The sequence below is a fragment of the Marmota monax genome, unplaced genomic scaffold (assembly GCF_021218885.2).
Source record: "Marmota monax isolate L192 unplaced genomic scaffold, Marmota_monax_Labrador192_F-V1.1 WCK01_AAM20220418_F8-fsc00017, whole genome shotgun sequence".
Taxonomy (NCBI): Eukaryota; Metazoa; Chordata; class Mammalia; order Rodentia; family Sciuridae; genus Marmota; species Marmota monax.
Window position 1 is genome coordinate 24,863,703 of NW_026695241.1, and position 12,271 is coordinate 24,875,973.

General features: G+C 39.2%; 1 protein-coding gene across 9 annotated transcripts in view; it reads right to left on the bottom strand.

Moving 5' to 3' along the window:
* Chd8 (chromodomain helicase DNA binding protein 8) overlaps positions 1–12,271 on the bottom strand; it is a 62,192-nt gene that overhangs the window by 42,554 nt on the left and 7,367 nt on the right. The window contains exon 3 of one of the 9 annotated variants that reach the window (XM_046441069.2): positions 2,345–2,383. The exons of 5 other annotated variants lie outside the window; for them this stretch is intronic. The gene's annotated coding sequence lies outside the window, so the exon portion shown is untranslated. Of the gene's footprint in view, positions 1–2,334; positions 2,384–5,295; positions 5,377–12,271 lie in introns of those variants that run through there. 3 more of the 9 variants (XM_046441068.1, XM_046441073.2, XM_058577853.1) reach the window with 3 other exon arrangements.

The following is a 12,271-nucleotide window of genomic DNA, read 5'->3' on the forward strand; positions in this document are numbered from 1 at the left end:
AATTTTCCTTGAATTTACTGGCCAAAATAGAGACCTTTTACCAAGCTTGTAGTACAATTTTACCCAGGAAGTTTTTTCAAATTTTGTCCTAGTTAACACGTCAATTAACATATACATAGCATTTTGTTCTAATGTCTCCTTAAGAAACCTTTCTCATAAAAGACCAAAAACTTCCTTTGCAAGGGATTCAACATTTTAATTCCAGTTTATATTTCCATTTTTCTCTTGCCATTTCTTGCACACATTCTACATTCCAATCATTGTAGTTCCCTTAATGTGATTCGGACCTGCATGACTTTGCCTATTATGCTATAGCATTTGTGTGGTACACATCGTTCTTCACCCCTTCGTCCTTACCTCAAACATCTCTCATAGCTGAAACATTATCTACCCTCAAAGCTCTTCTATTCCATAAAGTGAGCCCTGAAAATCTGTCTTTAATAACTGAACAATATGTAATGATTTGATCCTTTCACCTCCTTTAAACATCCATACCATTATTTACACATTTTTTAAAAAAAGTTTTATTTTGTTTTTCTGGGTTTATACCCTATTAAAAGCATTTATATTAACATTTTACTAAAATGATTTGAGTTTCTTATCTATATCCTCTAAAAGCCCAAATAATCTCTTCATGCAAATTAAAAAACCTGTCTGCTTCTCAAGGTGCTTGTCTGTCATATGCTGGAGCACTGCCATAATTACATTAAAAACTAATGATGATTAGGAATGTGTGCAATGTATTCCCTGTATAACCCTCCACCATAGCTTAGCTTATGAGAAGCTGAAATATTAATAATGAGACGAGGTAAATGTTATTTGAAATAAACCATTCAGTCCTCGAAAAAACTAAATGGCACTTCTTAGTTCTGATAATCGACAGTAAAGCTCATCTTCAAACTGTCCTACAAATGGCTGAAATTATGTTTATAAAATCTATATCTAGGGTTTTAAATTCATGAAAAAATAATGGAAAAAAGAAAACTACTAAAGACAAGGAGTTTTCCTTTTCTTTCTTTTTTTGGGGGGTGGGGTGGGAGACAGAGGATAGAATTAGGAATTGAATCCAGGAGCACTCTACCACTGAACTACATCCCCAGCCCTTTTATTTTAAGACAGGGTCTTGCTAAGTTGCCCTGGCTGGTCTTGAACTCGGATCCTCCTGTCTCAGTCTCCAGAGTTGCTGGGATTACAGGTGTGAGCCACCACATCTGGCAAAAGATAAGGAATTATATCACCATGTAATCAAAATACATGAAAAAGGAGTATCTGTTCTTTGTCTATGATGTCAATGTGACAATTCAGGAAAGCCTTACTTGATAAGACTATTTCTCCTAACTTTTGGAGGATAAATAAGAAATTTGTTAGAGAGAGAGTATAGACTTCACTGAAGAAGACTTTTCCATGTAACCCCCAAGCTGTACTTCTTCCTTTCCCCAGCCCATCTCAGTTGTCCTTACAAAGCAATATAATGTGACTCAATAGCCCAGAAGCTTTGACATAAAGAGAACAGACTCATCATTAGATGGCATATCAGCTATTGGGACATTAGTCAAAATTACAAAGCATAAAAGGTGTCTCCACTAATGTTCTTTTTTAACATTTTTTTTTTAGTTGTAAATAGACACAATACCTTTATTTTATTTGTTTTTATTTTTATGTGGTGCTGGGGATCGGACCCAGTGCCTCACACATGCTAGGCAAGTGCTCTACCCCAGAGCCACAACCCCGGCCCCTCCACTAATGTTAAACAAGATCTTCCTAGCTTCAATAACTGTATACTTTCACATTTCAAGATCAATATTACTACTCACTACTGGCTAAATTATTCCAGCAGCTCTTTCAGCCTCTCTTAATATTGGCCCTCAAATTACTCAAATGGTGATGAGAAAAGTCATGGATGTTTCTTAATGAAAATCTATTCAACAATTTTACAAATTTCCTTAAAACTACTACCACTGACTTTTTTTTCCCTTTTTTTACTAATTATGTCTTACTCTGCCACTTATCTTTTATCTCCTACTTAAAGTCACAGAAGTTATACTAAATGTCTACTGTTAAGTGTCATACAAAAACTACTGACCAAGTTTCCACTAACTATAAGTTTGTATTCATAATAGTTTAGAACCTGTCCTTTCTTCCACGGGGTATTTTGTCCCCTTCACAAGTCCTTGCTACTTATTCATCTATGTTCTTCCTTGCCCCCATAATGGCTCAATCTCAGAGATCTCACTTTTTAATCGCAGAAACAAGGTTAACAGTTTCTGAAATATTTCCTTACCCCCATGGGAGGGAGGAGCATAAACTTTTAAAGGTCAATGTATTATCATTTACCTCTCCTTACCCAATTTTTGGGCCAAACGTCTGCTTCTACTGGTTCAGTCTAGGCCAATAATTTAAAAGAAAAAAAAAAAATGTCAGTGATTTAATGTCATAATTCCAAGTATCACTACTTCACAGTCGCAACTCACTTCCACTGACCTAATTAATTCATAGGCATTTTTTATCCTAGTCTTCTATTTCTTTTCTAGTTCTCATTTTCAACTGTCCTTGATTTTTACAAGACTAAACCTTTGACCCCAAAAATCTTTTCTTCACTCCCTCTTTCTTTTCTTATGGGTCATCTTGACTGTATACATGTCTGGCCTATTTTACCATAGAGAATTCTAGTCATGAATTCTCTTTCCATGGTTCAAATCCTGGTAATAAAAATAAATAGATGTTAAGCGGCTTTTATGGTAAAACAACTGCCCAGATAATGAAGTCATACCACACTTTTATCATATTAAGAATGAAGTTACCAGGCACACTGGTATGTGCCTGTAATCTCAGTGACTTGGGAGGCTGAGGCTGGAGGATCCCAAGTTCAAGGCCACCTTCAGCAATTTAGCAAGGTATTAAGCAATGTAGCAAGACCCTGTCTCAAAACAGAACAGAAAAACAAAAACACACACACACACATTAAAAAAAGTGAGGAGCTAGGGAATGTAGCTTAGCACCCCTGGGTTCAACCCCTAGTACAAAAAAAAAAAAAAAGGTCAGTCTTGTCCTACCATTGCCCAAAACAGACAGAAATATGCATGTGCTCAAAAGGAGGTAAGAATTTAGTAGTTGTACTTAGGTTATTTTTCATAATTCTAAATTAATGTCCAGACTCATGACAGAGATCCTAGGGGATGAGAGTAGAGAAAAGGAACGAACAGGAAGTCAGTTAAGGTTGAAATTTAAGTCTACAAATCTATAATCTCCAAATAACCCAGTTACTGCATATATATCAATAATACCCTTCATCTCGATTCCTTCAAGAGGCACCACTCTTTCCCCTGGAAGTAAATATAAACTGATATTCTTCTGAAGCTATGTTACATATTTAATACAGTTCTTGTTTTACTGCTTTTGCTTTTTTTTTCTTTTTGCAATACTGGGGATTGAACTTAATGGTGGTCTGCCACTGAGCTACATCTCCAATTCTTTATGTTTTGAGACAGGATCTCACTTAGGTGCCTAGGATCCTCCTGCCTCAACATCCCAATTTGCCTGTGACTCTGGGATAATAGGTGTGCCCCACCATGCCCAGCTTCTTGTCCTTGGTTTATATTTTGCCTCATCCTGGCCCATTTCTATAACAACTTGCCTGTTCTATCACAAAGGATTTTATGTTAATTCTATTCTAAATTTTTCCATATCTTTCAACATAGCAATGATTCTCAACTATGGAATGGAGGACACATCCCTTTGGAAAAGCTTATAGGAAGTGGAGGTTGGAGTAGGGGGAGAGATATAAATGTAGTTTTAAAATGTGTTCAGTACTGTAGTTTTATATTTGTAGCTTTACATTTCATTGTTTAGGTTACTTTATTTGGTAAAATTGAACAAAATCTTGCTAACCTGTGAGAATCTGTAAAAACTAAGATGGGGGTTAAGAGAGGTTAAAACAGAGAAAGCAGCATGGCTGGCTTGAAAAGGTTATCAACATCTCTGAAATAGGTTTTTATGGTTTCTCAAAAGGGAGTTTATCATAGTTCACTGTTTGATGGATGAGAAACACTGCAACAGAGATTATTCCATTGTCTAATAGATAAAATTATATAAACTGAACCACAGACATTCATTCTCCATTACAGATTTCCTTGTACTGGCCATCCTCTTAAACAATAACAAACAAATGCCATATTGAGCAATACTGACCTTTTTCTGTAATATGCACTTTTAGAAAGTACCTCTCATGCCCACTTAATTTCTAGCTGCCCAAAGATTCAGAAAAGAATAAACTATTTTACTTCAAAGTGTAAATCTTGTTGTTGGAAACTGTATCCTTTTCAAGAGGATCAGCTGCAGATAGATATACACACAGGTTATTGAATCACAAGATGGGCAGAAGCAGCTTAATCTAAATGAGAAATCCCTTTAAAGTAAAATAATCAGAAGGGCTAAAATAAAAATACCCAATGTAATTTTAGAGTGGAAGCACTTACAAACTATACCATGGAGATACTTATGAGACCCCACAAAGTCTCAAATCTTATTCAGAAATGGCAAATAAACATCCAAAGTGAATGCAATCACAAGTTAGGGTCAAGAAAGGATCAGGATGGAAGGACACAGACCAAAAAAAAAAAAAAAAAAAAAAGAACTATTAACTTGAAGCCACTCAGACTGCCTCAAAAAGGCCAAGATTGTAGGCCATTTTCTCTATCTTCACCATCCTCACTACCAAATGTATGTCTACTGTTTTCCAATTACTAATGGAGAAAGCACTAACCCATCAATCGGGTTATGGACATTTGGGGCAAATATGGCTGGTAAAGTAAAACCTTCCTTATAAATAGGAAAAGCAAAATAGGCAACTATGAAAACTAAAATCATGTCTTTTCAGGAGGTAAAGGAGAAACTACAGAAATTATGCACTTATACAGGGAAAAAGAAGGAATCAGGTAAGGAAGTAAGAGGTTGATGGAGAGGAAAACGCAACTGGGGGTGGGGGTGGGGGTGACCCGGGTACATTACCTGCTCATACTGCCAGGGTTCGTGCCAATAAGGCCCGCAGCATAGGCGGGAGATTTCAGACAACTGGCGCCCCCAAAATGGAGATGAGGTACATGCACTTGAGGGAGAGAGCTAGCGGGGGGTGCCCTCCAGGGTGGGGTGGCCAAGAGGAAAAGATGCGGGGGGGTGGGGGTGTGGATGCCTTGGGTAGAAGCAACGTTAGGACGAAGTACAGGCTGAGGGGCCCAACAACCCCTGAGAGAGAAAATGAGCTGTGCCTCACCCAGTGGGAGAGAGAGGTGGCTTTACCTGCAGCGGCCGTGGGGGGCCGGTTCGCCCCTCTCGCTGTCTCTCCAGCACCAGTTCCCCCTCCTCCTGCGCAACCTAACTTGATGCTCCTGCCCGCCCCGTGTTCTCATTGGCTGAAGCCCACTGCCACTCACTTCAGGCGCAGAGACGCAAAACAGCGCAAAGGGTGGGACTAGAAAGAACTCCCCCTCCCCCTCCTCCGCAGGTTAGGTTGAGAGCGCACGGAGAGGCCTATCCGGTTTCTAGGGCCCAGGCGAAGCCTGCAGCTTGCTTTAAAAAAAAAAAAAAAAAAAAAAAAATGGGGGGGGGGCGGGGGGGCTGGCCCGTAGAACGATCTCGGTCTCTCGGTGCAAGAAATCGGTCCTGAGGATTAAATTCCCTACCACGTACCTACACCGTATTCTGCACACCTAAGAGTATAAAACTCCGGAGGGAGGGTTCCGCACTAGGCCAGCTCCGCCTCCCTCTGGAACCCTGGCCTTCCAGCAGTCCTGTCAACACCTTTACTGTAGTGACTATACCTTATCCCACTGCACAGTATAAGGTGCCAAATCCTCCCTGCACTGTAGGAGTTAGTACAGTGGCTGGTATATGGAGCTTTTTACTCTCAAAATATAAAGCACTCTTTCTACCACAACCCATAGAGCTGGCTTGCATTCTTGACACTTTAACCCTTCAGCAGCAGCACTGCTTTCTAGAAACTTAACTCGGATACCCTCTAACATCCTGGTCCTCTACCTCCCCAAAACACATATCCTCTACCCCCAAACCCAGTCTCCCACCCTTATTTTTCTCGAAATAGTCTGTTTGACATATTGGTAACTGTCCACTTTGCAATGTCACTTGATACAACAAATAATTTCCCCGCAAATCCCCAGAAAGATGATAAGGTTAAATCCCCCAAAGGAAATTGTTACTTAAAAAAAAAAAAAAAAAAAATTTGCTTCCCTCCTGACCACTAGTTCTTCTGAAAAGTCACTATCCTTAACATTGAAATCCTAATTTCTGTAATCTACGACAAATGCAAACTAGAAAGATCAAATTTGGCCTTAGATTTCTTATTTTTAAAGATTCTAGTTTTACCACTAGGTATGCTAGAAATACCCAATTAACACTCTGTGGGTAGCAGTACTATTTCCGATTCATCTGGCTCAAAACCTCAAAAGGTATCTCTTAAACTTCCTTCTGTACCTACCATCCAATCATTTGCCAAGACCCATTGACTCTCTTACAAAATACAACAGATTTTGGAACTGGCAAAGACTTTGGCTGTCATAACAAGTTAACCAGCTTGTTGTATAGATGAGAAAACTGAGCTGGGTGCAGTGGTACACACCTGTAATTCCCAAAACCCAGAAGATTGAAGCAAAAGGAAGGACTGCAAGTTTGAGACCAGTCTCAGCAACTTAGGCCCTAAGCAATTTAGCTTTACCCTGTCTCAAAATAAATACAAAGGGCAGGGGGTGCAGTTCAGTGGTAGAGCATCCCTGGGATCAATCCCCAGTACCACAAGAAAAAAAAGGGGTGCAATGAGAGACACACAGAGTGTTTAATGATTTGACTATGAACTTAAGTGGCAAAGTCAGGATTCATATATCCAACTCCTATTTCTACCACCAACTCCCTTTTTTATGCAGTTGCTGTGTAAGAAAAAGAAGTTTCATAACTGATCTCTCTCCCTACTAATCCATTCTGCTACCAAATTAATTTTTTAAAACATAATATGACCAAATCAATCTCATGCTAAATTCTCAAAGGTTTCCCTGTTACTTAAGACATAAATTTTAAAACCACATCTTGCCTTTCAGTCTTATTTCCACCAATACTATTTATATACATTTACATGCTAGTTGAAAAACTCAACTTATTATTGCTATATTTTTTTTCATCTGGGTCTACCTAATACTGCTGCCTTCAAATTATACACCATCCTTAATTCATTTCTTTACCAAAATCTTATTTTTATAATTTTCTAAGATCTACATCAAATGGCTCTTCATTCATTAGCTCTACATTTACCGAGGATATCAACATTGATGTACCAAGTAATTTGCTAGTATTGGGACCCAAAGATAAATATAAAACACATTCCCTTCAGCCCATTCAGAGAATATTTGTATATATGTGGGGAAAAAATGGTAGGGACTCTGATAACAGTGACAAATGTAAACAATTATAATAGGAGGTGATATAATACAAGGTGATAATGAAATCAGCAGGGTTATTATAGGAACACAGAGAAAAAGAACTTGACTAAGAAGGAAAAGATACCAAAGTAGTTTCTTAAAAGATGAAGAAGACTTAACTAGGTGGGAAGGTAAGGTAAGCCATAGAAAGGCATGATCAGGCAGCAGAGACTGTAAAAGGAAAGGCCGGAAGAGACTAGCAATGAGACACCCTGAAGAAACTAAGTATTTCCTTCAGTAGTTCAGTTTTGCCAAAATGTAAATCACAAAGATACTGGAGGGAGATGAGGATGAAGGGATAGGTAAGGGCTGAACAATGGAGGACACTGAATACTACATTAAGGCATTTTCTTACAGGTAGATTTAAGAAGCCTCAGAAAAATGGAATGACATGAACAGAAATATATTTTGGTTAGGTAACTTTGGCTGGGGTTGGGGGCTTAGAAGATACAGAATAAAGACTGCTGAGTGTCCATGAAAGAGTTGCACAATGGATACATGCTGATTTTTTTTCCCCTGCTCAATGACTAAAAGGGCCCTTCCTGTATTGCGGGAATAGGGAGGAATCTTCAGTGGGATCTTATCTACTATAGAGCCAAAGAGGAGGGGTTAGGTCCCTTCCTCCTCTTCCTGACAAAGAAATATGAACATGACCTAGGCTGGTTCAAGTGGACACCCTTGCTGGTGAACTCTGACTTTGTAGCAATAATGCAAAGACTCAAGAACAAGCTGGATGTGGTGGCAAAAGTCTGTAATCCCAGTGACTTGGAGGCTGAGGCAAAGAGTATCACAAGTTCAAGGCCAGCCTCAGTAACTTAGCAAGGTCCTAATAAGCAACTTATTAAGACCCTAATTTATTTTGAATTTAAATTTCACAATAAAAAATAAAAAGGTATCAGGAGATGATTCAATAGCTAAATGCCCCTGCATTCAATTCTGAGTAACCTCACTCACCCCTACCTCCTCCAACAACAACAACAAAAAAGGCCCAGATCAACCAGTCAGATAGTATTTGGCAATGAGAAACAACAGGGTTCTACAGTATCATCCTCTACAAGGACACATATAAGACACATTCCCTAGGGTCAATCTGTTCAGTGATGTGACCCTGATCCCTGATCTCTGTGGTCAGGTCTCGATTTCTGACCATTTTCTAAACCAGGTTCTGTAACATTCCCATTATTTTTTAAGCCATACAATCAACTTCCAATAAATTCTCTTTCTGCTTACGTCAGTTCAAAGATGATTTCTGGTGTTTGCAACCAATAATCCTAATAAGATGTGTAAGACTTGAATTAAAGCAATATAGTTCAAAAGAACATGATGGAGTTGTGCACGGCATGCCTGTAATCCCAGTGGCGCGGGAGGCTGAGACAGGAGGATCTCAAGTTCAAAGCTGGCCTCAGCAATGGCGAGGTGCTTAGCAACTCAGTGTGACCCTGTCTCTAAATAAAATACAAATAGGGCTGGGGGTGTGGCTCAGTGGTTAAGGACCTCTGGGTTTAATTCCCAGTAACAACAACAACAAAAAAAATTTATGAAAAATCTTCTAAGTTTTAAATATAGAAAATTTTTTAAAAAATATTTAAAAAGTAAATGTTTGCAGGTTAAACAAAATACTTAACTGCAGCCCCAACTATTTGTGATTTTTGTTGGAGAAAAGCTAAAGAACAGCCTTAGAGAAGGATCAGAATAAGGTATGCCTACTTAAGCAGGTAGAGAAGGAAGAGCTAGAGCAGCAGGAGAGCTCAGTGTCACAAAAGCAAAGAGAGCAGAAATTTGCAGGGGGAAGAGCGATATAGCAAACAAAGCAAAAATGTCCAATAACAAACTTTAAAATGTCCACTGGACTTAATAGTTGAAAGACTTTCTGATGTCTACATTCCATTGTCAAGGCAGAAATAAACTACAATACCTACAAGCTATGGTAGCATTTTGTTTAGTCCTTTTATATTTTACTTATATTTGTACATGGAGGTATAAGAGACCTGGGTAAATTAGTCTGAATCTTATTCATTTCTCCATATAAAGAAGACAGGAGTACCGAATTACAAAGCTATTTACGAGGATTAAAGAAACACCTAACACAGTACTTGACACATAACTATTCTGTCCTAGGAAGTATTGAACAAACGTGTCTGGATAGACAACTGGGAAAAAAAATCTGCTTTTGTCAATATCTGTACCTGCCTAGGAGATGCTATCAGCCTCAGAGGGCATCAGTATCTAGATTAATGGCTTCCAAAATATTTAATTTCAGCAAGCCAATACCTGTAAGCTTGAGCATGCACTACAGCTTCTGTTCCCTCTAAAGTAAACCTAATTTTGCTGTTATTGTTATGGAATAGGTGACTGAACCCAGGGCCTCATGCATGCTAAGCAAGCACTCCACCACTGAGCTACAAACTATATTCCCAGCCCTGCCACCCCCCACCATTTCCACTTTTTTTGTAGTACTGATGATTGAACCCAGAGGCACTATACCTCTAAGGTATATCCCTAGCCCTTTTTCTTATTTTTATTTTGAGACAGAATCTCCCTAAATAGCCCAGGCTGGACTGGAACTTGCAATCTTCTAGCCTCAGTTTACCAAGCAGATGAGATTACAGGTTTGAGCCATCACACCCTGCCTAATGAGACTAATTTAAGGCACACAGGAATAGCTACATTTTAGGTTCTCTAAAGTCCAAAGTTAATGTTCAGCTAACTGGCTTCATTCAGTATTCAACTTTGAATGATAACAGCTGTGCATGGTGAAGAACAGCTATAATCCCAGAAACTCTGGAAGCTGAGGCAGGAAGAGGATTGCAAATTAGAGGCCAGCCTCAGCAACCTGGTGAGACCCTGTCTCAAAACAAAAGTAAATAAATAAATAATTAGGATTCCAGTCTTACCTTTGTGGTAAAGTGCCCCTGGATTCAATCTCTAGTACCAACAACAACAACAAAAAAAGATACCCAGCCAGGCACGGTGGCGGTGGCGTTAGCCTGTGATCCCAGCGGCTCAAGAGGCTAAGCCAGCCTCAGAGACAGTGAGGCACTAAGCAACTCAGTGAGACCCTGTCTCTAAATAAAATACAAAATAGGGCTGGGGATATGGCTCAGTGGTGGGGTACCCCCGAGTTCAATCACTGGTACACCCCCTCAAAAGACAATCAACTTTGAATGATGAAAAGACCTACATTAAGACACTCAAGGACCAAAGGAAGAGTCATAAAGATTGCAGAAAAACCACTCCTGACCTCAAACACTTTTTTCCCTTGGTTTCAAGGGCACCATACTATTCATGCTGTTTTCTACCTCTTCGGACACTTCTCCTTTGCTACTTTTCTCTACCAATTCTTTAAATTATCCAATTTCATTTTGGTCCTTTTCCCTCCTTTTACTTTTACACTATAGTTTCTTTTCAAAGATGTCTAATTAAAATACACAGCCTCAATTATTATTCAGTCTTTTCAACAGTCATTGGAGGTAACCATTCTCCAGCACCTCCTATCCAGTTGTGGCTACAGAGACCTAAAACCTTCCTTACACCTAAATCCAACATTTAAAAATTCTATCTCTATCCCCTAAATATTCCAGAAATCCATTTACTGGCTTAATTTACCATCTTCACGTCCCTAGATTGGTATTGCCTTCTAACTGATTCTTTTCTTTTCCACTGTGGTTTTTTATTTTGCAGTGCTAGGAATATGAACCCAGTCTCACACATGCTGGCTCTATCACCGAACCACATCCTCAGCTCAATTTGCTTTTCTTTTTTCTTGGTGCTGAGGATTGAAGCCTGGGACACTTAATTACTGAGTAATCCCAGTCCTTTTTTACTTTGCGACAGAGTCTCACTAAGTTCCTTAGGATCTCCCTAAATTGCTGAGGCTGGCCTTCAACTTGCAATCCTCCTGCCTCAGCCTACTGAGTCGCTGGAATTACAGGTGTGCAGCACCATGCCTGGCCTATACTTTCTTAACAAGTCTGAAATAACTACCTTTATTTCTCAGATGAAGAACTGAATGAGGCACAGAGATAAGTAATTTGCCCAATATCCTATAGCTAGTGAAAAGTGGTGACAGATTCAAATTTAAACAGTGTAGCTTCCGGAAATCACATTCTTAACTACCAATACTATGTTCTAAGTTATAGACTATTATAAATTCCTCTTAATATTCAGTACTTCTCCTTTATAGTACATTGAATAACTGGCTGTATCATTAGTTGTTTGCTATCCTTCCCTCCCCCATTAAAATGCAAGTTTCTCAAGGGCAAGGACTGTGTGTGACCTGTTCAATTTAAGACAATCTGGCTGGGCATGGTAGCCCATGCCTATAATCCCAGTAGCTGGGAAGGCTGAGGCAGGAGGATTGCAAGTTCAAAGCAAGTTAGCAAGGTCCTGTCTCAAAGCACGTCTTCAATGTACTTTTGCTAAAAGAATATAATGAACTTCCAGCGAAAGTTATGTGGGAGTGAAACTACAGAAGGGTAATGCAAAGGTTTCTGAGCAAAGGCAATGGTCTCACTCACTCACTTGCAGTGATAAAAAAAAAAAAAAAAAAAAGGCAGTGATACACTTTCCCATCCATTTAGAAGAGACACAATAACATAAGGTATTCGTTATGTTTTAGTACCCATAGCAGACACAGCTTTTACATACAGCAAAAGGAGCTATACGCAATATATATAAAAGACGTTTTTAGTGAGCTGGGGATATAGATCAGTGGTAGAGTGCTTGCTTAGCATGAGTGAAATCATGGGTTTGATCCCCGGAACCACCCCCCCACAACTTTTCTACAGTGT